We start from the raw sequence: 26,172 nt of genomic DNA, 5'->3' as shown, positions 1-26,172 counted from the left end.
ATGTTTCTCCCCTGTCTAATGCTTGTTTTTTCTGTATTAATTCTGAGGAAAAGGAAATCAACTTGGAGTTGCCTGACCAGATAATGTAGAACATTTTGAAATTAAAATTCGAGCTTCCTGATTCTGGACTTTTGCGGTGTGCCAGACCCTGAGGCTCAGTCAAGATGACCTTGGTGTGTCCTTTGTGCTGGTGGTGTGGGGGTGAGGATGGGTGGCTGGTGGCTCCATATGAACCCTTAATGGACATCAACGCTGCAGTCGGTGAGGGGAGGGTATGGTGGGGTGGAGGTGGGTGGAATGGCTCCAAGTGGAGACAGGGCTGTAGAGTCTGGGGGGAGAAGGTGGGTGTACTCAGTGATTTCTGGGTGGGGATAGGGTGGGGAGCACTTGTCAGGTTTCAAGGTCTTTTTCAGACTTGACCCCTTCATTCAGAATATGATGTGGTGTAGAGGCAGAGGTTAAAACCACCTGAAGCTGTAAGACAGATGTGTGAGTGTGTGTTTGGTGTGGAGTGCGGGGGTGGGGCTGTTCTTTGTGCTGTTCCCTTTCTGTTAGCAAGTGTTTCAAAACCAGGTAGGCCCTTCTGAGGGGTTGGCTGAGGACTGGTTCATGCGGTCAGATGGGGGTGCTGTAGGAAAGGGTAACCTTGCTGAGCCCTGGAACTGGGTCTGGGTGTGGAAGGAAGTGAAGCCAGGGGTGTGTAGAGCCTGGGACCACCATGGAGCCTCCAAGCATGCCCATGTGCTGGCCCCAGGGGGCAGAGTGTGGAGCCCATCAGGAGCAGCCCTGGGAGGAGCCAGCCAGTCTCTGGGGGTGAGCACCCCGCCCTGAGAGGTGTGCAGCTGAAGGAGAGGGTCTCTCTCTAGTCGCGCCATCCCTGCACACTTCCTGATTTCATTTTTTATAGGGAGCATCCGGCTTTCCTGACCTTTGGTTATCAAACAGAAGAAACAAACCAATATATGTCCATCTCTAGGGTTTAATTTAGAATAAGGAAAATTAAGTATTGGCCTCATTTCTGTTTTCCAGCCACTGTCCCTGCCCCACCCCGCTTCTTTTGGGCAAGGACTTGCTTCTTTTGGTGTATTCACAACAGCTTGACTTCAAGATCTCATCGTTATTAAATTGGTGGCATTGTCGGTGAGCCAAGGGGAGGAGGAGACCTCTATCTCCGTAAGGGGGATGTGTTCAGCACTTCCCCAGGCTAAGTTAATCTTGAAATGGTCAAATAGGCCAAAGCTTTGTAATCTTTTGGCACAGGTAAGGTAAGAGAAATTTAATTTCCATTTCCTTCTGGTTTGCTCTGCTCCTTATTCCCAGATGTCCTGAAGCACCAACTGAAGGGAGTGTTTTTTCCACTTGGAGCCATCTCTGCATCAGGTGTAGCTAACCAGCTGTCCTGGGTCAGGCACAAAAGCTCATAGGCATCATGCTTTTGTCCCTGGCAGGTGGGTTTTCACATTATCTCCAGGCTCAATTTGGGGAGGTGGATGAGGGGAGGTGGATGAGTGCCAGGTGGGAGCAAAGTTTTGTTTTTGTTTTTGTTTTATACAGCAGGTCCTTATTAGTTATCCATTTGGGAGCAAAGTTTTATTACGTCAACATATCAACATCAGAGTACCTTCAGGGAAACCTGAGGCTTTTTCTTTTCTTCCTTCCTTCCTTCCTCCCTCCCTCCCTCCCCTCCCTCCCTTCCTGCCTTTTTCTCTTTCTCTCTCTCTCTTTCTCTCTTCCTCTCTTTCTCTCTCTCTCTCCCCCCTCCCCCGTCTCCCCCTCCCCCTCCCCCCTCCTGTCTTTCTTTTGTGCTGGGTCTCGCCTGCTCCTTAGTTGCCGCATGCATGTGGGATCTAGTTCCCTGACCAGGGATCAAACCCAGGCCCTCTGCGTTGGGAGCGTGGAGTCTTAACCACTGCGCCACCAGGGAAGTCCCTTCTTTTATTTATTTTTATTTATTTAATTTCAGTTCATTTCCTCTTTTGGCCACACCGCGCGGCTTGTGGGATCCTAGTTCCCAGACCAGGGAACGAACCCGGGCCCACAGCAGTGAAAGTGCCAAGTCCTAACCCCTGGACGGCCAGGGAATTCCTTGGGGCTTTTTCTTTTAGATTGGAAATTGAGAATTCTGAATTAGATACTTTTTATTAATTTGTCCTGGTCTTTAAGCAAATTGTATAGCTGTTCTATTTTCACTGATGGCAGGGAAGAATGTTTTTAATGCCATGCTAAGTGTGGTGCCTCATAGCCTGTGCACAGCTCCTTCAGCTGAGTCTTAGTTTATTTTACATGAGGCAGTGCTGTTCCCAGTACTTGATATGACCCCTGACCAATGGTAGCTTAGCATTTGTCTCATGGGACTGAGACTGGCCAGTAGTCAGCTAACTGAAGAAGTTAGGTAAAGCAAGAATCATTTAAAAAATGCATAGTTTAGGCATTTTATTTCTAACTTTAAAAAAAGATTATATTTCATGTGCCAATCTTTCATTGACCTTTTCTTTTACTTTGAATCTGCTGATCAGACTTGTCAGTTTTCTTGCATAAACTATGCCTATAATTTACTGTTTGATATTGGTTTTTGCCTGAAGAGGATTGAGAACTTGGATATGTAAAGCAACCTGAGTCGCTAAATCCTAGATTTTACAAATTTTCACCCAGTCCACTTATCTTACCTGTCTTACCCACACCTATGATTTAGTTAGGGTTTTTAAACTTTTTAAAAATCTTAGCAACTATACACTTATTTCATAGGCTTATACAGTGAGGTGTATATGTATGTATATATATACATTCACATATACACATCCATATATATTTATAAGTACATATGCATTTATTTATTTAAGATTTAATTTTATTTATTTTTGGCTGTGTTGGGTCTTCATTGCTGTGCGTGGGCTTTCTCTAGTTGTGGTGAACGGGGGCTACTCCTTGCGGTGGCTTCTCTTGTTGTAGAGCACGGGCTCTAGGTGCACAGGCTTCGGTAGTTGTGGCTTGCGGGCTCTAGAGTGCAGGCTCAGTAGCTGTGGTGCACGGCCTTAGTTGCTCTGTGGCATGTGGGATCTTCTCGGACCAGGGCTCAAACCCATGTCCCCTGCATTGGCAGGCGGATTCTTATCTACTGTGCCACCAGGGCAGTCCCTGCAATTTATATGTACAATTGACATAAACAGGTTTGGGGACAAACACTTGTTTAGTACACTGGGCAACATGGGGTTCTGTTTGTCACATGTGGCCACAATGCCAAGGGGGTCTTTTAGTAAATTAGACAGGGATTCTGCTCTCAGGAAACTTCCAGCCTGGTGGGGGCAATTTCTGTATTTCAGAATCTGTAACACAGTTAAAATGTGGCAGATGCCTTCAGAGACAGCATATACTCCCAGCAGGAAGGGATCAGAGAATTCATGGAGAAGCAGGTATTTGACCTGGGCCATTCATTTCTTTCTGTCTTTAGTTGAATATTTTTCTGTTAGTAGAGATATAAACAGATGTAACTGTCACTGGGCCTTAGGCAGTGGGAAGAACGTCTGAAGCCTTTTGAGGTTTCTATGTCTATCCTTTGTAGAGGCACTTGCTATTTCTCCTAAGTGACAAAGCTTCATAATACCCCTGTTGCTGGGGGTTCCTCAAGAAGGATGGGGTTCCTTTCAGTCAGGAAACAACGTACTGGTCACAGTTCTGTGGTGCTAAGCTAACCTGAGCATAAAAGCACTTCCTTGGGAGACGTTGGGTAAGGTAGCTTCACAGACCCAGGGGGACCCTGCAGAGGAGCTGGGGAGGGGATTGTTTCCAGGGGGTGGGGGATTCCTCAAAGCCCAGTTGGAATGTTGTTGCCAGAAGGAGGAGGAATGGATGCTAGGCAAAGAGCAGCCTGTTGGGAAACGCTTTGTAGAGTGCCCATGAAATGGATAACACATTAACCAAAGGCCAGGATGCATCCTGATAGCAAATGCACTTTTGTATCATCTCCAGTGAGTCCACCTGAGCTTCTAGAGGCAAAAAAACATAGCACATCACCCACAGGAGCTCAAGAAATATGTGATTCTTATGAATTCAAGAAATGTTGCCAGACTGCCTCCCGAAACTTACTGCCCACATGAGCATAGCAGTCTTCCTGAGTTCTGCCCTGTGTGGGTGGGTGAACTCAAGTGAGGAGAAACGGTATCATCTGGAGTGAAGAGCCCAGCTTTGCGGTCAGTCAGCCGGACAGAGGGTGGACTCTTGGCTCTGCCGCTAACTTGATGTGGACCTCGTGCTCTTCTTTGTTGTGTGCAATGACAGCTGTTTGCAATATTCTTTATTAGATTTCTCAAAGTTACAGGTTATTGCATTTTTTGCTATATGCTCATGCCAAGCGAAACAAAAAAGATGTATGCACAGCAAGATGGTAATAAACCTCCAACACCAACAGTCTGAGATGAACCAGCGTTGACCACTTCAGTGTAGCAGAGCCTTCACAACTTCCTCCAGGCTCTCACAAACATCAGTGTGTTTTTAATAAAAGGACTAATACTGTAGGCATCACTCAGCAACTTGCTGTTTTCACTTCCCTTTAGCTGTCACGCTCCTGATTTTAAGCTCTCTGAGAACGAAGATTTAACAAAGTGCTCTGCATGTGGTAGGTGTTTATTGTGGAGTGAATGAATGAATGAATACTATACTCTGGGTATCTCTCCAGGTCAGTAGTTTCTGGAAGTTAGGCCAGATTGAATAGCTTCAGCCTTTTTGTAGGACATACATCAACAGTGTATGAGGACACCATTTACTGGGCATTTCCACCAGCACTAGATGTTTTTTTCCTAATCTGATGGGTAAAATTCATATCCCATTGTTTTTTTTGTTGTTTTTTTTTTTTGACCAGGGATCAAACCCAGCTGGGAAGTGAAAGCGCCAAGTCCTAACCACTGGACCGCCAGGGAATTCCTTCCCATTGTTAATTTGTACTAGTGAAGTTGAGCATCACTTCACATGTTTATTGGCCACTAGTATTTCTTCTTCTGTGAATTCTATATACATGCTTTTTGTTGCCCCCCCACCCCCCCACCCGGCATTGGATTGTTTTTCTTTTCAGTTTTTAGGAGGTTTTGTATATTGGGCTATAAATCCTTTGTTGTTACTATTGCAGATACAACAATCCCCCTGGCTACTGTTTCTATGATTTGTTTTTCCTTCGTTTAGATGTCTTTTTCCATAAAATTTGAAGATTTTTATGTAGTTAAATATGCTTATCTCTTTATAGTGTTTAGGTTTCCTATTTCCCGTTCCATCTATTATCTAGAGAAAGCTATAGACCAATTTCCTATGTGTGTGTGCATATATATGTTTATATATATATATATATATATATATATATCTGCAACATTTCTAAATATGTTTCTAAGTAAAACAATAACTTGAATACAGTAGTGTGTTAAAAGATTAATTCTCCATGACCAAGCAAGGTTTATTCCAGAAGTACAAGGGTAGCCTCATGTGAGGAATTGTGTCAGCTGGAGAAAGCTGTGGCCTAGGGCTTAGAGCATATTTTGTATCCCAGTCCTGCCATGTACTACTCTGACTTTGGCCAAATGGTTTAATCTCCCTGAGCTTCAATCTCATCTGTAAAATTAGCAGGATAAGAAGAGTGCCATCGTACAGAGTTGGTGTCAGTACTAAATGGGATATTACATGTAGAGTGGTTAGAGCAGGGCTTGGTGCATAGTAAGTGCTCAATTAAATGTCATGCATAACAATTCAGTACACAAAAAGAAAACCTGCGTTGACTAAATCAGCAGATGGTTGGAAGGCATATAATAAAATTCTGCAGCTAATCCTAATAAAAATCTAAGAAAAATGGTCATAGAACGAGTACAGAAATACTTACCAGAACTCAGCAGTGAGCACGTTAAGTGGCCATTTAATTAAACTCTAGGCATGACAGGGAGGCCTGCATGCAGTACTCTTCCCTCACATCTGTGGATCCCCAGATGATCCTTTGGACTTGACAGGCTTGCAGGGAGAGGGGCCAGAGGAGCCGCTGTGGCAGTGTCTGTCCAGCCTGAGCTGGCCCTGTGTTTCTCTTCTGTCTGGAGCACATGACCACCTGTTCCTAAGGCCTGCCCTTCCCACTGTACCGTGGGCGTGGCTTCTGCTCTCACTCTGCAGGAACCAGGAATAAATTCCTGGGGTCAAGGGGGGAAGAGGATTGCAAAAAGTAACAAGCCACCTCTAAACGGCCAGGGGAGCAGTTTTGTTGTAGTAGTAGGAGCACTGGGAACCAAGTATGACATCTAGGGCACCGAGGGTCAGCAGCAGGTGGTTTAGCCTGGCAGGTGCACATGGTTCTGTTTTCTCTCTGCAAGGAATTAGCCCAGTCATAATTTCTAACCTTCCCCTTCCTCTTCCGCATGCAAAATAAGTGGACCAATGTTCTCAAAATGAGAGAGGGAGGGAAGGCCTGAATGATCCGAACCCTGGAGGGGTACAGGTCAGATTAGACCTTCCAGACTGGCCTGGAAAGCCTTGGTGGGAGGGGCGGGTCTCAGCATTGGTCTGATTTTAGCCTGGCATTTGTTGAACACCTGTGTTTTTTTCCTTGTGTCTTTCTTTCTTTTTTTTTAATATTATTATATATATATATATATAATGTCTAACAGAATGTCTAATTTTATTTATTTATTTATTTAGGGCTGTGTTGGGTCTTCGTTTCTGTGCGAGGGCTTTCTCCAGTTGTGGCAAGTGGGGGGCCACTCTTCATCACGGTGCGCGGGCCTCTCACTATCGCGGCCTCTCTTGTTGCAGAGCACAGGCTCCAGACGCGCAGGTTCAGTAGTTGTGGCTCACGGGCCTAGTTGCTCCGCGGCACGTGGGATCCTCCCAGACCAGGGCTCGAACCCGTGTACCCTGCATTAGCAGGCAGACTCCCAACCACTGCGCCACCAGGGAAGCCCCTCTTGTGTCTTTCTTATAGCACTATTCTTTTTTGCCTCTAGTTTAGAAATGCTTTATTAGCTTAAAATTTATGTAAACAATGGGTGATGGATATGTACATTTCGAAGCATAATTATAAAAACCTCAAAAGCAGCCTCCCAGCTTGAAACCATTGTGCACCACAGGGAGGCTCTTGGTTGGGGCTTCCTGCCAGGGGCACAGGTATTCCAGGATATTTGATCATTCTCTTGCTTTTTTAAAAAAGAGAACACTTACACACATATATATGTGTCTGTAAATAATATATTCAGTTTTTATGAGCTTTATCAAAAGGGAATCAAGTAATCTGCGAATTTCATTTTTACTGCTGAATAATATTCCACTGTGTATATTGTATTTGGGTTGTCCAGAGAAAGAGAAGCGATAGGATCTATATATGTACAGAAAGAGATTTATTTTGAGGAATTGGCTCACGTGATTATGGAGACTAGCAAGCCGGTAGTGCAGTTCCAGTTCCCTGCAAAGGCTGGCAGCCTAGGGACCCGGGAGAGTTGATGGTGCAGATGAAGACTGAAGGCTGACAGGTGGAGAATTCCTTCTTACAAAGGGTTGGCTTTTTGGTTCTGTCCAGGCCTTCAAGTGATTGGATTGGGGCTTGCCAACATTTTGGAGGGCAATCTATTTTACCAATTAAAATGTTAATGTTATCAGAAAACACCCTTGCAGAGACACCCAGAATAATGTTTGATGAAATATCTGGGTATTTCATGACACATAAAATGTAACCATCACATGCATAGACCACAATTTATCATCCTCCTGTCAGCAGATATTGGATTGCTTCCATTTTTTTTGACCAGTAGGAGTACTGTGGTTATGAACCTTCTTTGTACAGGTCTCCTGGCGCACTCATTTCTCTAAGGTTTGTATAGGAGTAGACTTGCGGCCTCTGGGGTTGAGTGTGCTCAGCATGCAGAAATACCTCCTCCAGGTTGGGTGCCAGTTTACTCTCCCACCCAACACATGTGTGAATTCCCATTGCTCACATCCTCGCCCAGACGGGCTAATGGTCACGCTGCTTAATCCTACCCACCTAGCGGATGTCAAATGTTATCTCATTCTGGTCTGAACTTACCTGCTTACTGAGGGTGATGAGCCTCTTTCCACATGGGTGTTAACAATTCATGGGTTCTCTTGGTGACATGCCTGATTAAGGCTTTTCCCATTTTTTCTCTTGGGTTGTCTGTATTTTTCTTATTGATTTGTATGGGTTCTTTATACATTCTGTATACCAGTTGATTTATTGGTTATATGAGGTACAGGAATTGTCTCATAGTTTGTGCATGTCTTTTCACTTTCACTATGTTGTCTTTTGTTAAACATTTAAAATTTCAATGTAGTTGTCTATATTAATCCTTTCTTTTATGATAGGTATTTTTAAGGACTTTTTAAAGGAAATCCTTTTCTGCTGCGAGATCATAAAGGTACTCAGTATTTTCTTTTAACAATTTTAAGTTTTTGCTTTTCCTATTAACCCTTAGTCTTTGTGGAGTAATTTGTAACTGATTTTTGAGTTTGGTGTGAGGTAAAAATCTAGTTTTCTTTTCTTCTGAGTGCATGTTTGATTGAGACAGCCTCACTACTGAGTGGCCCTCCTGAACCTTGGGACTCTACCTCTGTCACTTAGGAAATCTTGAAATATGTGTGGGTCTGTCTTTTTTTCTAAATTAAAATTGTGTGTGTGTGGTAAAATATACATAACATAAAACTGACCATTTTGATAATTTTTAACTGTACAGTTTTGTGGCATTAAGTATCACGCATTCACACTGTCGTGCAGCCACCATCACCAGCCAGCCATCTCCAGAGCTTTTTCATCATCCCAAACTGAATCTCTGTTCCCACTAAACGAAAACTCTCCATGCCTCTCCTACCGCAGCCTGTGGGTCTGTTTCCGGTCTGTACCTGGTCAATATAAGAAGAGGCAACCCCTCCTTCCTCTATTCTGCTTTTTAATAGAATTATTTTAGTTTTATCTTCCTGATGAGTAAATCACAAGAATGGGGGCTTTGACTTAAACGATCTTTGTATTCCTTGAAAGCACTTAACTTTGTGGTGAGCGTATGGTGGAGCTTAATAAATGCTAATAATTGAGCGTTGGCATTGGGTTTGAGAGAGTTCATAAGTTAAACTCACTCAGGTTCAGACCTATGAGAGAGTGATACAAGAGAGTCAGAATGTGACCAAAACACCACCTTTGTAACAGGTCCAGAGGATATGGTGCACGCAGCAGATGCCGCGCTAGCCGGGGGATGTGCTGACTTGCCCTGACTGTGTTCCAGGCTTTGGCACAGCCTCTGCAAGGGTCAGCTGCATCCGTAGAGCAGACACGCTTGCTCCACATGGCTGCCTTGTGTTGGTCTGGGATGGAGAGAGAAAGAAAAGGGGTGGGAGGGGCTGATCTTTTTACAGTCGAGGAAACTGAGACTCAGAGTGAAATCACTTTGTGAGGCCACAGCTGGTAGGTTGTGAGCTGGGATTTGTTCTAGGCTTCGAGTTGAGGTGCACTTCTATTCCTGAGGCTTGGCATTCACACCTGAGCTGTACACGCCCAAGGGCGAAGCTGCCATTTCTCTCATGGATTTTTTTTTTTTTTCCTTTCTTCTTTTGGTATATGCTGTGCCCCTAGGTACTAAGCCCTGTCCTAGGTGCCAAGGAAACGAGGGCAGTGAGACAGGATGGGGAAGGGAGGAGGAGGGGACAGGCACAGGCCTAAGACTGGATGGAGTACAACAGCGTGCTTCCGCAGCAGCTCAGAGAGGGGAGCATCCACCCCACCAGCTATCTGGGGAAGGGGGCCACGCCTGGCACTGGTGCGGGGCTTGTCAAACCTACCGGAGCCACAGGCATGTGGCCTGAGAGCTTGCCCATGAACTCTGCAAAACTGACAAATGTGTAAAGTCCAAGGTGTATTTGGAAAGTTTCTAGTTTAAGAAAACATTAAAAAAATGAATGGGGGAACCATATGTAGCCTTTTTCTTAATGTGACGTTAAAGGGTGAAGCCTCAGTGGAGGGCTGTTGAGCAGTGACACTCTTGGCCAGATTCCTAGTTGCATACTTCAGGGCACTGGGGAAGTTTTGACTTGCATTTTGTAAGACTCTCTTCAGTTACTGGATAAGCAGAAATAATGAAGTTGCTCAGGAGGGATTGCCTCATCGATGAGGAACATGGCAGATTGTGTTCATTTTCAAATTGTTATGGAGAACAAGTACAACATTTTTAGATTGTCATCTTATTTTAAGATTATTTTAAAAACATCAGTGCTGGTTTCCTCTCTTTGTCTTTCAGTAATTTTGTTGCAGGGCATTTTGGGCAGGAATATTTCACATAAGTTCTTATTTGGGCTGACGTTCAAGCGCAAGACATGTTTGCTTCTGCGCGAAGGCAGACATCCGGCTGCTCTGCCACGGGTATTTACTTTTGCATTGCTCCCAGCCACAGAAGTCATCTTAAATCTGCTTCAGAATGAATGAAATCCCCACATGCTGTTCATAGTTTGAAAATCCAGATCTGCACTTTCATTTCTAGAATTGTGTCCTATTTCAAATGTAGGATGGTGCTGTTATAAAGAAGCAGGTTCAAAGCTATTTAAAAGCACGAGTGAGCACTCGTAGGCTAGGTTGTTCCAAGCGTGGTCTCCAGGTCAGAAAGACTGAAGGTAGAATGCTGCTGCTGCTGCTGCTGCTTCCAGCCCCTCCCTTGTTCAGTGCTGCAACTTCAGGTTTCCTGGTGTACAGTTCTGATCACAGTTCATCTTTTCTCTAGATAAACTACTATTTTAAAAAAATGAATTATTATGTAGTGGTTTGTAATACTGCCTCCTTTTATTGCATTCAGCTTAGTGGTAACCTGCAGCCCCTCAGAGATTGCTGAGTGAATGAAGAGAGGTGCTGGTGCTCTGAGGATGGGCTCGTGGGGAGAGGACCGGGGGGAGGCTGGGGGCAGCTTAGGGTGGTACAAGGAGACTGGGTTGGCGCCTGACCAGCACTGCTCTGGGTGGAGCGGGAGACCAGGCAGGGGCAGCCTCGAGGTTAGGAAGTCACTTCTGGCTGTCAGCCCAGTTCATTATCACAGTCACAGGTTCCCCAGTGGTGTGCTGCCACCAATCACCTGGTGTGGCCGGGGGCCCTGCCTTCATTTCAAGGTGCTTACTTTCTTTGAGACTTTTTAACAAATTGCTTTGTTTCTTTAGGTTTCATCTTCCCAGGCTGAATTTTGAAATGAAAGCTACATTGTCACTGACTCCTTCTTTTGAAGGATATAATGAATACTCATTAGCCAGTTAAATTTTTTATATTATTATTTTTGTAATAAACTTTATTTTGGAAACATTTTAGATATACAGTAAAGTTGCAAAGATAAAACAGATTCTTCATGTACCTTTCACCCAGTTTTCCCTAATGTTAACTTAACCTAAACATGACACATTTGTCAGAATTAAGAAATTAACATTGGACAGTGTTATTAAATAAACTACAGGCTTTACTTGGATTTCACTAGTTTTCCTACTGAGGTTCTCGGACTGTTCCAGGATCCAATCCAGGATATCACATTGCATTTAGTCCTCACGGCTTCTTAGTCTCCTCCATCTGTGACGCTTTCTGTCTTTCCTTATTTTTCATGACCTTGACAGTTTTGAAGAGTGCTAGTCAGATATTTTGAGGAGTGGCCGTCAATTTGGGTTTGCCTGGTGTTTTTCACATTGTTAGACTGGCCTGATGAGTTTGGGTGAAGAATATGCAGAGGTGAAGTGCTGTCCTCATGTATCGTATCAGGGAGTACAGTGACGTCAGCATGGCTTATCACTGCAGAGGTTCACCTTGCAGGCTTAGTGGTTTTTTTTTTTTTTTTGCGGTATGCGGGCCTCTCACTGTTGTGGCCTCTCCCGTTGCGGAGCACAGGCTCTGGACGCACAGGCTCAGCGGCCATGGCTCATGGGCCCAGCCGCTCCGCGGCATGTAGGATCTTCCCGGACCGGGGCACGAACCCGTGTCCCCTGCATCAGCAGGCGGACTCTCAACCACTATGCCACCAGGGAAGCCCCAGGCTTAGTATTTTTATTCCTTGATTTTATACATGTTTTATGTGGCTCTGGTTCCCCACTGGGTTGCTAGTCCTTCAGGCCAATGCCCCTGCTTTTCTTGCTTTGTGCCTCTTCCCAGCGTGAGGATGCGTGCTGTGGACCTGCAGGGTCAAGTAAAGATGTATTTGAGTTGCATGCTTCTGTGAGCATTTAACAATTTTCATAATCATAGGTGGAACAAGATTGGCCATGTGTTGATAATTGTTGAAACTAGGGGTCATTGTTCTAGTCTCTCTTTTTTATATGTTTAACATTTTCGATAAAAAATAAAGAGAAAGGGCTGCCCTGGTGGTGCAGTGGTTAAGAATCCGCCTGCCAACGCAGGGGACATGGGTTTGAGCCCTGGTCTGGGAAGATCCCACATGCCGTGGAGCAACTAAGCCTGTGCGCCACAACTACTGAGCCTGCGCTAGAGCCCACGAGCACAACTACTGAGCCCACGTGCCACAGCTACTGAAGCCTGTGCGCCTAGAGCCCGTGCTCCACAACAAGAGAAGCCACCGCAATGAGAAGCTTGTGCACCACAGTGAAGAGTAGCCCTGGCTCACCGCAACTAGGGAAAGCCCGTGCGCAGCAACAAAGACCCCACGCAGCCAAAATAAATAAATTTTAAAAAAAGAGAAAAACATTTCCAATCTACAGCTATAATGAATCCCAGGTTGTTTTTGATAGTGTAGGTGTTATGATGTTGATTGTTGCCAGAGTTGTTCAGGCTATTACTCATCTTAAATGTATTTGTTTCCTCCTCAAGGCCCGGATATGAAGAAAAACTTGCAGCTAAACCAATGTTAAGTGGTACTGCTAAAAACTATGTAATACTATTTCTTAACATCTTTGAAGAAAAAAAATCATTAGTGTGCCATCAGACAATAATTCCAATTAAAATGAGATTACAAATTAGTTGGAATATATTTATGGAATAGAAAGAAAATCTTGACTATTTATTGTCACACTAATTTACTGCAAAGAACATTTGAATCTAATGAATTTGGATGCAGCCTATTTCTCATATGTGCAGCAATTTGACCTTACAAATTGTGAGTCTGGTCTTTCAGTGAATGTAGTTAGATAAATACTGATTCCATTTAAAGATCCTAGCCCCTCCTCCTGAATCCCAAGGGACTATCTAAGAGGTGGGGGATTGTCAGTGGATTGTGAAGGGTATACTGAGGGAACAAGCACAGCGTGACCCAGGATCTGGATAAACTCGCTATCTTTGTGCTCCCTCAGTTAACCTGCAAACACACAGTCACCGAGTTATGAGTTGTAAAAGTGAACATTGTCATGAGGTATAATAAGCACACTTGGTGGTGTCACACTTTAAGGATCTTGGCTCTGGAAGTTAGTACTAACTTGTGACTGTTTATACAGTTACCCCCAGCCCTACTCCCAGTGTGTAGGTTTGTCTCTTCTTACCTGTTTCAGGCCTTTATGACAGCTTTGTGTATGTATGTTAATTGAATGCGTTTGGTGGTCACCGATCATGTGAGCTGTCAGAGGCACTGTCCCCTCTTAGGGAAGGGGCAGTCTGGCTGTTGAGAGCCTAAGTCTCTTCCTTGCCTGTGTGTGGATGGCGCTGGGGATGGGGCCTTTCACTTGGTTCTCTTCATCCAGCAGACTAAGACTTGATTATATACCAGATTGTCTCCCTTAGACCTGCCTCTGCATGGAATTAATTCATGTGATGTGGAGGTTTTAAATAACTTCCACACTGTGGATGAGATCTCTGGCTGGAGGCTGGGGCCAGCACCTGCTGCTTTTCAGTGCGGCTGGAGAGTCTTAACTCTTCCTGGAACTTGTGTTTCTTTATAGAAGTGGTTTGTAAAATCTCAGACTTTATGGAATAAATTTTGTGGAGTGCTCAGGAATCCCGTCCCTCCTCTTTCCCCCAAGAAATATTGCACCATTGGTGAAGCCAGCTGCAGAAGGTGACATGCCCTGCAGGCAGAGGTTTGCCTGTGACCTCCCTGTATCTGTCGGTTTACAGAGGACTTCTGCGAGTTGTGGTCCTGAACCCCCTCTCAGTAGTGGGGATCTGGACAACCCTTTTGAACCCAGCCTTGGCATCATCTGTCTGGTTTTAAAAACTCCTAAAGGAACTCATTTATTTCTTCATTATAAAATCAGTACATGTACTTTGTAAAGTACAAATATAGATTTTGAAAAGAGAAAATCACTGTCAGTACCTAGATGTACACTTCTCCAGATTGTTAAAGTCACACACACAAATGTGATTTTTAAAAACAAACGGGAGTGCTCGCTTCGGCAGCACACATACTAAAATTGGAATGATACAGAGAAGATTAGCATGGCTCCTGTGCAGGGATGACACGCAAATTCGTGAAGCACTCCATATATTTTCAAATCTTATTATGTGCTTCATCCCCCTTGCCTATCAAATGCTGGACATTTTCAATAGCATCTCTGCCTGTAAGATATCAATGAGATTAATCAGTTTTTCTGTCTGATATTTTATCAAATTAGGGCTTTTTGGTATGATTAAAGGATAGCAACTTTAAAAACAAAACGAAGCAAAACAAATGGGGTCATAATATTTAAACTGTATTGTAACCTGTCCATCTTTAGCTTAGTTTCACACATGAGAGATACATGTCCCTCATCATAAGATGGGTCACCTGTCACAAATGCAAAGTGACCACTGCCAGGCTGAGTGGCTTGCTTTCTCCCTGTGACTCCTGCCATGTGCTCAGCCCAGTCAGCCTCTCGGCAGGGTTCCCTCACTTTATCTTCCTTCATGAGACCTTCTGAACCAGCCTGTCCATATCCATACTTCATTCCTTGTGGTCATTGTGAGTTTGTTTCCATTTGGATTGTTATGACATTGATTCATTGATTTTCCGACATTTACTAATTGCCTACTCTCTGAATTTCCTGGGGGTTAACCTTATGCTGCTGCCGCCTGAGTATGTGCCTCCTATGTTTCAGCCCTACTCTTGGAGAGGCCCCTTTGACCCTTCCCTGACTTTAGTTGTGATCAGCATCCTCTGGAGCATCCAGTTCTGTCCTGAGGAGGTGATCTCCATGCTACCATTGAAAAACACACTACGCGTACCTTATCTCACTCAGTCTTCCCAAGCCCTGAGGTGGTTATCGAGGCTGTCTTCATGTTACAGGCCGAGGCACAGGAAGCTTACAGACGTGCCAAGATCCTGCACCTGCTCACCTCTGCCCCTCTCTTGTCATCTGGCCCAACTCAGTACTGCTTTTCTCACGCAGAAGTCTGTGGAGGACCCTATAGGGGACCTGCCTCCAATGGTTACCTGGCCTGTGTCCTCACACGGCAGGATCATGACCCGTGCCAGAGTACGACTGGGAACATTGTGTTAAAAGACTGTTTAGTAGACTTCCATTTTAAATGGTGAAAGTAGAAGAAAAACGTAAAATTTGTAAAACAAGATACACTTCTAAGTTTGTATTATATTTATAATCATATTTCAGACAGAGAATGGAAGCTTTTAGAGGTTAGAGACCATGTCTTTTAAGTTGACTTTCTATAACACTCAACAGTGCCTGCGAGCTTTAGATTCATTCATTTATTAAACACTTAATGTATTCTTATTACATGCCAAATTGAAGTACAGGATTGAAAGTCTTGAGTAAGAGTTCAAATGTTTCCAGTTTCTTGGCACATGGGGTTCTTGATCTTTTCCATCTTTCCCACCTTATGCCTAGCACAGGTCCAAAATGGGGAAGGAGAAAGGAGAAGGTGATGGTAGCATTCTGGAGTTCTTGGGATCACGTTCATTTATTTACATATTTATACCTCTCCTGGTTTCACAAAGGATTTGAGTTGGTTGTTTGGGACTATCAAAAATAGATAAGTAAAAGGTGGCAGAACTGAATTCTTCCTTTGCTATCGCCAAAGCAACAGCAATAAAATAGATGTTTAGTATCTGATAAGGACCTCAGACGTCACCTAGAACGCTCCTACTCAGTGTTTGTGGGGCCCAGGACAGCCTCCACTGTCAGAGGGAACCAAGTGTAGCAGTTCTGCCCATACACAGCCACTGCTGCGTGACCACAGAGAAGCCACTGCCCCGTCGGCCGTAGTTTCCTCATCTGAAAAATAGGGACAGTACTCCCACCTTGTAGGGCTATCATGAAGTGTGGAATCATTGTATGTAAAGATCCTGGCAAATGTATATAAAATGTCATAAAATAGTCCCTAATTTAATCCTCTATTTGCAGGGTTTCCAGACACAAGTTTATGATGATATTTTTACTGCTGTGCCGCCAAAATATCAACAGTATAATCATTGTTTAAGCTAAAGACACTTAGTTTGAGGCTTTTCGTTTATTCTGAAGTTGTATGACCCACTTTTTAGTGTTAAAATACCTTTTTAAAATTATTAAAATGCCTTTGAAATGGAATAATGCTAAGTGCTAGGTTTTCTCTTTTCTTAACGTCCTTAGTGGACAAAATAAAGTTGGCAGCCTTATGTTGGGTGATTCTGCCTGTTGACCGAAAAAAAATGCACAACCTAAAAGTTGAGAGTTATGTTTTATTTGGTGGACATTCTGAGAACTTCAAGCCTGGGACACAACTTCTCAGATAACACTGAGAAACTGTTCCAAAGAGGCATGGTGGGGAGCCAGGATATATAGGAGTTTTTGCAACAAAAGACCAGGTAGTCCAAACATCAAAGGGTTACTGTTAATAAAAGAAAACCAGATATCTCAAGTTAAGGAATTTAGCACTTTTCTATGTATGGGAAGATGCAAGACTCTGGGCTCACTGAAATCATTCCTTTGATATGCACCTCAGCTACATGGGGCCAGCATCCTGTGCTTTCTCATCCCGAGTCTCCTCAGGGTTCACCATCGGGGTTGGCTGAGGCAGTTGACTGCTAGATGGTGGGCATCTTGTTTCTATCCTGAGTTTCTTCAGGGCTTGCTGTCGGGCCGCTGTAATGTGGTGGCTTGATGGCTGTAACATCCTTTGTTTACTGATATGGCAGGCAATATTTTAGTTCACATGCCCTTAACGAAAGGCGCTGGTCAGTGAAGTTGGAGCTTTCATATGGTGTCCTGCCCTCTCCCCTGGGGAAGAGGAAGCCATAGCCAGATGCAGAGTGACACAACCCCTTCTTACCTGACTCAGCTCAGGGTCCCCTCTCCTGGGGAGTCTTCCCACATCTCTTCCCAGCCTCCCACCCCCCAACCCCCTTCACTCCTGCTTAGGTCTATTACGTAGCACTTGTCACACTGTGTGGTCCTCTGGGGGGCTTGTCTGTCTACCCTACTAAACTCTAAGCTGCTTAAGGAAAAGTGTGGTGAATTATTTAGCTTGTGACTTCCAGAGTCTAGCAGAGAGAGCGTACGTATAAATAAATGAGGGGGGAAATCACACCAATAAGCCTCTAATAAAACATTAACACAGCATATCTCAACTCTGTTCCTGAAAATACCCCAAAACTCACCACAAACTCTGCGCACCACTCTTTTTTGAATTCAGACCTTCTTCTTTGGGTGTGTTGCCCAAAGAAGGCTCGAGCTGTTCCTGGGACTGGGGGGCAGCGGCAGGAGCTGTATGACATCCTAACCACTGAGATGTTGTGTTAGAAGTCCAGGTGTTGCTTCTCATGCTGGCATTTTATAAAATGCATAAGGAAATAAATTAACATGTTTTTTCCTATCACATTTGGTGCTTTGAAGTTTTTCTTAATTGGGCTTTCTGCTTTAATTAGTCTGGCTTCATATTTTCTTTCTTTCTCTTTTTTTTTTTTAAGCTTTGAGCAAGTGTCAGAGAAGCAAAGAAGCTTATATAAAAGGTCTTAACCTTTTTTTTTTTTTTAACTTTGCCAAAGATAGAACTGGTACTTAGCTTGTCCTGGCACCTTCTTTGATAGAGAATGATAGAAATTTGGCTTTGTTTATTCCTTTTTATGTACATTATGTGAGAAGAGTATTAAAGGTAAGATGGCTCTGTTTATGTCTTGGTTCATGAAAAATATGAAAGGCTAACCAGTAGGGTTCGAACACAGCCACTATCCTCTCCCCAACCAAAAAACAAAAACAACAAAAAGATCAGAAGGTTTTTATATAACCTATTTATGAACATGGTAGGTTTCTAGAATTTAAGATTTACTTATCAATTAAAAAAAAGGAAAATCTAATACCTGTAATTATCGTTATTAGATTTTACTTATTTACTGACTGTCAACCATTGAAACCTGTCACTGAGTGCTACCATTTCTAAGTTGCTGACTGGCATTATCAAATTTTACTGCAGTGATGATGGAGAGAACTGAGCTAACCTGGTTAGAAAGTGGACCATTCGGGCTCATCAGAATCATTTGTGTGTGTTAGAGGATCAATTATGCTAAGAATTGAGACCTAATAAAATATACTTAGTGCTAACATTACACAGAACTTATTTTATTTGGCCTTTGAACCAGAGGACCTTGAAGTTCAGTTCCTGGTGAATGTCCATCGCTGTTGTACCGCTGATGCGGATGCTGGGAGCAGGAGAAAGTTCTGTTTTTCAAGTTCTGCAGAGGGCTCCTTTCCTCCTCTTCTTCTTTCTTCCTCTCTCCTGTCCTGTCTTCTCCCCCTCCTCCCCCTCCCTTTTCTCTTTACTGAGATATTAATTAACATACAACTGAATGCCCTCATTTAGAGGCTTTGACAAATAGATACTCCTGTGTAGCCACTGTCCTAATCAAGACACAGAACATTTCCATCATTTCAAAACGTTCCTTGTGCCCCCGTGCAGTCAGCCCCCCTGTCCCCAGCCCCGGGCATACATTGATCTGTCACCCTAGGTGAGTTTTTCCTGGGTTAGAATTTCATGTAAAAATGAGACACATGGTGTGTATCTTTTGCATCTGGCTTCGTTTGCTCACCATGATGTTTCTTTGTTTCCCTCATGTTACTTCTGTCAGTGGCTCATTCCTTTTAAGCGCCAAGTAGTTTTCCACTGCATGTCGATGATGCTGCACACAGCTGTTTTTTGATGTCCTGTATGGAGAAGTGTGGCAGAGAAATCAGGGCTCTGCAGGAGTATATACATAGTCTGTTTGTAATACCCCCTTCCCCCAACTTTTCTTAGCACTTGAGGAAGGCTGAGAGGAAGAGCAAATAAACAAACCGAGATTTTGGGGGTGTCACCTTTTCATCAGAGCCTTGACTCTTGTTAGTCCTTAAGTGGTTTGGCTTCTCAGAACAACACTATTCTGGTGACCCTTAGCTTGTGGCAGCCGATATGATCTTGGTATTTGTCTTTCTGGAGATGGGGGGATGGGCATTCCGAATGGTTTAAGGTCTTGTGACTTAGAGAGGCTCTTCTAGGGCTTTTGCATGATTTGTGCCATCCCTGCTGGCGCTAGGCCGCTTGGCTCTGCATTTAGGGCTTGCTAAGTTCCAAGACATGTGAACCGTGTAGCACATGTAGCATGGGGATGCCAGGCACCCCCGCCTCCCACCCCAGCCTCTGCCTCTGAGTCGTCTGGCTCTTGTCCTGCTCTGTCCTGGCTCAGCTGTTAGCTTTAGCCCAGTTGGGAGGAATAAAGCACAGAACTGCAAGTTGCACTGTTTTATTAACAACCCAATTACTGTGTGCCCATAACCTCTTTAAGAATCACCTTGTGAGACTTCCCTGGCGGTCCAGGGGTTGGGACTCCGCACTTCCACTGCAGGGGGCACGGGTTCAGTCCCTGGTTGGGGAACTAAGATCCCTGTGGTGTGGCCAAAAAACAAACAAAAAAACACAGAAAGAATCACCTTGTAAGAGGCAGTGGTTGCTTAGGGCTGGGGGAAGGCATGGTGGGGTAGGGAGAGGGGCGATGGCTAAAGAGTACAGGGTTTCTTTTTGAGATGATGAAAATGTCCTAAAATTGGGGTGATGGTTGCCATATCTGTGAATATACTAAAAACCATTGAATTGTACACTTTAAATGGCTGAATTGTATGGTATGTGAATTATACCTCAGTAAAGCTATTTTTTAAAAAAGGGTGGTATTAGAGCAAGGACAGACCAATAGAGGAATGGGGGAAAATTGACATAGAAATTTTACTCTTTCTCCATATGACATGACCTGTTGCTAAATATCCTAGTTTGCTTCACAGCTCTAGTTCCATGGGGGGCATAAGAGTGTGGTAGAAAGAGGATGGGCTTTGACGTATCAGGTGAACCTGAGTTTGGATCCCCATTCTGCCATTATTGGCTGGGTGACCTTGGGCAGGTCACTTAACTTCTCTGTGCTGGTTTCCCTTCTGTAAAAGGGGACTAGTAGTACCTATCTTATGGGATCTTTTAAACGAGCTCGGGATGGGCTTCCCTGGTGGCGCAGTGGCTGAGAGTCCGCTTGCCGATGCAGGGGACACGGGTTCGTGTCCCGGTCCGGGAAGATCCCACATGCCGCGGAGCAACTGGGCCCGTGAGCCATGGCCGCTGAGCCTGCGCGTCCGGAGCCTCTGCTCTGCAACGGCAGACGCCACAACGGTGAGAGGCCCGCATACCGGAAAAAAAAAAAAAAAAAAAAAAAAAAAAACTCGGTAGAGGCAGCCATTTTCACCACGTGACAGTCATATAACAAAGGTATCAGATAGAAGAGGTAGCGTGGTGAGACGCTGTCCTGATGTCTGTGAGTTCTGCTAGGTTAACTGCTGTTCACTCGAATCCCCCTGCTGATGTGCCTTGGTAACAATGGCTGAGCTAATGGATGACCCTGGCAGTCTTTAGCTAATTTGCTGGACTCTCTGCTTCAGAATTTTTTTTCTGCCTTAATCCACATGGTTTGAGTAGGTTGGTGGCAAGCTCTTGGAGAACCCACTTGTGTCCCCTGCTTTGTGAAGCCTTCCCACCCTGGGTCCCTGCTCCCTTCACACTGTTCCCTCAACCCTTGGCACACGTTGGTTCTAGCATTTATCAGCTGGTGCCATTTTAATTTATTTACACTTCTGCTGTGCCCATAAACTGTGAGCAATGCAGGGAAGGGACCTTGGCTTTTCAGTCATGGGGCCCCGAGGCCCTAAGCACTGTGCCTGGCACTAATGTTTGTTGAATGAATGCCCAATGGTTTCAAGTCTGGTGACAAACCAGTTTGGAACCGGAAATACCAGTTTAGGCACCACATGCTAGAAGTTAGCAGGTGAGTTTCCCTGGAGCAGTGTTTCTGTCCCAGCACCACCTCCAGGGGCTGCACCCCTGCCCCAGGATGGGAGAGCTGCCAGAGGGCCAGGAGAGCTTGCCTCCTGCCAGGCATCCACTGGTGAGATGTGGCTGAAGTTACGAGGAGGGAGAAGGTGCCCTGGCCACGCTGGAAAGCTGGTCTTGTTACTTCATAGTGCTACTGCTATCTGCCTTCTTAATTCAGTTCATATACAATTTTTATTAAGCAGCAGCTGTATCCAAGACCCAGTTCTGATTCTTCAGGGAAGCCAAGATGGAGAGGCAGTGTGGTGTAGTGGTTAACAGCTGGGCTTTGGAGGCTGACTGCCTGGGGTTCATTCCTGGCCCTCGCCATGAACCAGCTCCAGGACGCAGGGCAAGTAATATAACTTCTCTGTGCCTCAGTTATCTCACCTGGAAGATGGAGGAGGTAACAGTACTTACCCTCATAGGGTTATTTTCATGATTGACCATAAATAAAGTAAGCACTATATAAATGTTTATTGAGCAGCCTTTGTTTGTTGGATTTAAAAAAAAAATAAAGAGCATGAGGCTCTTAAACCTTGCTATGATTGTCCCTCCCATAACCAAGAGCACTAAGAGGGGCTCTGGGACAAAGAAGAATTTCCTGTCATGCTAGCTGATAGCAAGGAGAGGTAGACAATCAGCTTGCTTTGCTAGAACAACTCAGGTGTGTATTCCTTCTTAGTGGAAGATAATACCCCCAGACAAAGGCTTTGGCGACCATATTTTTATGCCGCTTAAACTTAAAGCATGTACTTTGAAAGATAACTGCCATGCCATTGGTTTTAGAAAGCCTGTCTTGGTACTCAGCAAGCCTTTTGACTTGTTGCTCAACTTTTTCCAGCCTTAGTGTCCACCACTGGACAAAATGACCTTTAGGGCCATTAGACCTTCAGTTCCTGATCCTGTCTGTCCCACAGCAAACCCTGGGATGAAGTGGCCAGCCTCCCTGCAGATCAGAGGATGCTACTGTGGCGTGTGCACCTCTGTAAGGGTGTAACTGACTTAACTAAGCTGGCGGCAGAGTACGGTGAAGTCTGTGTTGGGTTGACTTCGTGGGGAGGGTGAGGGGAAAGTGGTATCATAATATTCTGAGTAATGTGAATGATTATCACATGTCAAATAATTGAGGCTTTTGTTGATATGGCCTTTGCTTTATTGGTGTTTTTCTATTAAGGAATTTCTAAACCGAGATTTTTTTTTTTAAAGAATCAATTTTATTTATTTATTTTTGATTGCATTGGGTCTTCGTTGCTGTGCGCAGGCTTTCTCTAGTTGTGGTGAGCGGGGGCTCCTCTTCGTTGCGGTGCGCGGGCTTCTCATTGCGGTGGCTTCTCTTGTTGCGGAGCACGAGCTCTAGGCACGTGGGCTTCAGTAATTGTGGCTTGCAGGCTCTAGAGCACAGGCTCAGTAGTTGTGGCACACGGGCTTAGTTGCTCTGCGGCATGTGGGATCTTCTCTGACCAGGGACAGAACCTCTGCCCCCTGCAGTGGAAGCGCGGAGTCTTAACCACTGGGCCACCAGGAAAGCCCCTTAAAACACTTTTTATTCAGGTGTAAATATATATACATAAAAGTGTGCATATTATACGTGTGTATACCAATGAATTTTCATAAATACACCATACCCATAACAGCTCAAAAACCAGAACACTGCTCAGAAGCATTCCTGGTGACCCCTTGCTGCTCTGTCCCTCTCTGCTCTGCCCTGTCCTGGCCTCGCTCGGCACAGAGTTGTGCCTCCTCTTTATCTAATGGGAATTAATATAGTATGTTCTTGTGGACGCATACATTTGAAAATGAGGAGTTAGGGGGATTTCCCTGGTGGCCCAGTGGTTAAGACTCCGTGCTGTCAATGCAGGGGCCCCAGGTTTGATCCCTGGCCGGGGAACTGGATCCCACATGCATGCTGCAGCTAGGCGTTTGCATGCCACAACTAAGGAGCCCGCGAGCCGCAACTAAAAGGAGCCCACCTGCTACAACTAAGACCTGGCGCAAATACATAAATATTTTTAAAAAAGGAAACCTCTCAACACTTGAAAAATAAATAAAATGAGGAGATAGGATCTCTTCCTCCTCACCTAAAGTTATATTATTATTTTTTTCCTTCACTTTCAGTTCTTTGTAAAACTCTAGGAAGTAAAGTGTTTTTGTGTTGATTTTTACTTCTACGGAATCACACTTGCATATTTGAGTGCCCTAGTTCCTAGGAGGCAGTCACACTGCTGAGACCAGGGTCCCCTGCCTGTGTCCAGCATGAGCCTGTGTCAGGCTTCCCCTGCATCTCCCACTGTCAAGCTGCTTTGCCTTGTGTGTGGAGTCACAGAAAGAAGCCGAGTTTTACATGTAGGGGCAATGGAAGATTATCCCATGCAAGTAAACCCCTGTCACATTAACTCCTGGCTCCTTAGAAACAGAGCATGTCTTTTTTCCCTCCTAAATGGGAGGATCCCAAATACAAGAAGAGACTCTAAGACCATCACATACAGTGTAAGTTAGTTTATATATAAGTTGATTTTGGGGGGTGATATGATTTTCGTTCTCAGTCCTTTTGTCTCTGATTTTCCATGGAATACTGAGATTTCTGTTTGGCTACTTACTGAAAAGACAGCTCTTCTGTGATGGTCCCAGCAGGCTTGCAGAGGTGGTCTGAGAACCTGGTGCCTGTAGGGTGAATGCAGCAGTGTAGGGGAATGGCCTTATCTCGGCTGCAAGGAGTCGGCAGCCAACAGGAAATGATGAAATGTGCTGGGAGAATTCAGCTGGGAGCCGAGGTCAGACATACCAGCAGGGACGGAAGGAGGCAGGTACGGAAGCTGATCTGCAAAGTTAGGCAGTTGAAGCCGCCTTTGACAGGAAAACGTGAGTGTGCTGTTTAGAACATGCATTTCCTTTAAGGGAGACCTGCTGAAAGTAAAATTTTCATTGATTTTTTTTTTCCCTCCAGAGTGATTGATTTAACAGAACCCTTACCTTTTAAGCACACCTAGTTTTAGAGCTTCTTGATGGAAATGTTCACCCAGTTCAATATCAACTGAACAGTGTGGAGTGTTTTATCCAAAATGCTTTGAGAAAATGTTAGAGTACATGTTTGATTTTCTTGATGAATACATCTTGACCCAAACAAATGAAGGACTATGCTTTATAATTTCTACTCTGGTTTTAGAACATATGTGCATGCTTCATTTCAAAATAGAGGGAATAAGTTTAAAACTTAGGCATGTTTTAGACTAGTTTGCATACCTCTGCCTGTATTTTTTTCTTACTGTGTAGCTAAATGAATTACTTGAGTTAACAGTTAATAGAGGGTTGGTTTCTTTTCCCCCTACTGTCAGGCGTTCCGTTTATTACATGCTGCAACTTCCTTTCTTAACAGCCACAGCTAATCTACAAACTCACAACTGGGACTTGTGATAGAAAATGAACAAATTAGCTTTTCCAGTTAACTGTAGTTGCTGTTTCATGACCGTGTCTTCCAGAATCCCAGAATTAGCATGCGGCTTGCTCCAAGGCCCCCCTCCGTCTTCCTCCTCAGTCAGTTCTTATTTTTCTTCTCATCTGGACCCTGTGCTCTCATCCCCATCTGACTGCTATCACTGGACACTTTATTTTCATTTTTATTGGATAGCAAAATGTAAAACTTTTATTGTTTCAATAGCTGAGCAGCTTTACATACATATTTGTTTCTTATCTTGAAGTCGTACTCTGGAATTGAAAAATTTTGGCTCCCTCTCCCTTTCCTTTGTTTATGCAGTACTGTAATTCTAATTAGAAGATTTTTTTTAAAAAATCCCGATATGTGAGTGATTCATCACTATTTATTGGGTTACCTATTGCTGTGAACGTTAGAAAGGCAGTGTCCTCTTTCTGTTCTCCAGAAGGTGCCATGCTGGTACAGTCTGTGCCACACACACAAGCATATTTTCTCATTAGGTCATTACCTAGTGTGATGTATGTATTTCTAACACTTTTAAGGTTGCATATTTCCTATTTTCTAGACCTTAATCAGGTTTCCTATCTTCAGACGTTAATCAGCTTTCACCCTTGCTCTTATAATTTAGAACAGGGGTCCCCAACCTTGGGGCCGTGGACCGGTACCGGTACCGGTGTGTGGCCTGTTAGGAACCGGGCTGCACAGCAGGAGGTGAGCGGCAAGAGAGCGAAGCTTCATCTGCTGCTCCCCATCGCTCGAATTACTGCCTGAACCTTCCCCCTCTCGCCTGCCTGTGGAAAAAGTGTCTTCCACGAAACTGGTCCCTGGTGCCAAAAAGGTTGGGGACCGCTGATTTAGAATATCTCAACTTCCTTCTTTCTTCATATATAAGATGTCTTACCTAATTCTAGGTGAACTTTAATGCTGCATTTATGAAAATAATAAACAGGTATCCTAGCTTCAAACTGAAGCATGTCTTATAGGTCTGAGATTTATGCCAGTAGTAAAAATAAGCCCCCCCCAACTTTCATATATTGTTAGTATTCTGTTTTGCTCAGCCATATAATTCTGTTATTTAGGAGGTGGCATAATTAAAAAGGTGGGACCATGATCTTCAGAGTTGTAATGGCTCTTGGAGTCGTTATAGTCAGGCCCATTCATTAAAAAAAAATTTTTTTTTTAATTTTTACTTATTTATTTGGCCCCGCCGTGCAGCATGTGGGAATCTTAGTTCCCTGACCAGGGTTCGAACCTATGTCCCCTGCAGTGGAAGCATGGAGTCCTTTTTTTTTAAACATCTTTATTGGAGTATAATTCTTTACAATGCTGTGTTAGTTTCTGCTGTATAACAAAGTGAATCAGCTATACATATACATATATCCCCATATCTCCTCCCTCTTGCGTCTCCCTCCCACCCTCCCTATCCCACCCCTCTAGGTGGTCACAAAGCACCAAGCTGATCTCCCTGTGCTATGCGACTGCTTCCCGCTAGCTATCTGTTTTACATTCAGTAGTGTATATATGTCCATGCCAC

General features: G+C 44.3%; 1 protein-coding gene and 1 non-coding gene across 6 annotated transcripts in view; both read left to right on the top strand.

The window, feature by feature from the left end:
• PACSIN2 (protein kinase C and casein kinase substrate in neurons 2) overlaps positions 1-26,172 on the top strand; it is a 139,861-nt gene that overhangs the window by 25,528 nt on the left and 88,161 nt on the right. Inside the window, exon 1 of one of the 5 annotated variants that reach the window (XM_049694551.1) lies at positions 8,364-8,387. The exons of 3 other annotated variants lie outside the window; for them this stretch is intronic. The gene's annotated coding sequence lies outside the window, so the exon portion shown is untranslated. Of the gene's footprint in view, positions 1-8,363; positions 8,388-23,763; positions 24,068-26,172 lie in introns of those variants that run through there. One more of the 5 variants, XM_049694550.1, reaches the window with a different exon arrangement.
• LOC117196512 (U6 spliceosomal RNA) lies at positions 14,302-14,408 on the top strand. Its single transcript, XR_004476743.1, has one exon. It is a non-coding gene; the product is annotated as a U6 spliceosomal RNA (small nuclear RNA).

Source organism: Orcinus orca, chromosome 11 (assembly GCF_937001465.1).
Source record: "Orcinus orca chromosome 11, mOrcOrc1.1, whole genome shotgun sequence".
Classification (NCBI taxonomy): Eukaryota; Metazoa; Chordata; class Mammalia; order Artiodactyla; family Delphinidae; genus Orcinus; species Orcinus orca.
This window is presented reverse-complemented; position numbering and strand designations above follow the sequence as displayed.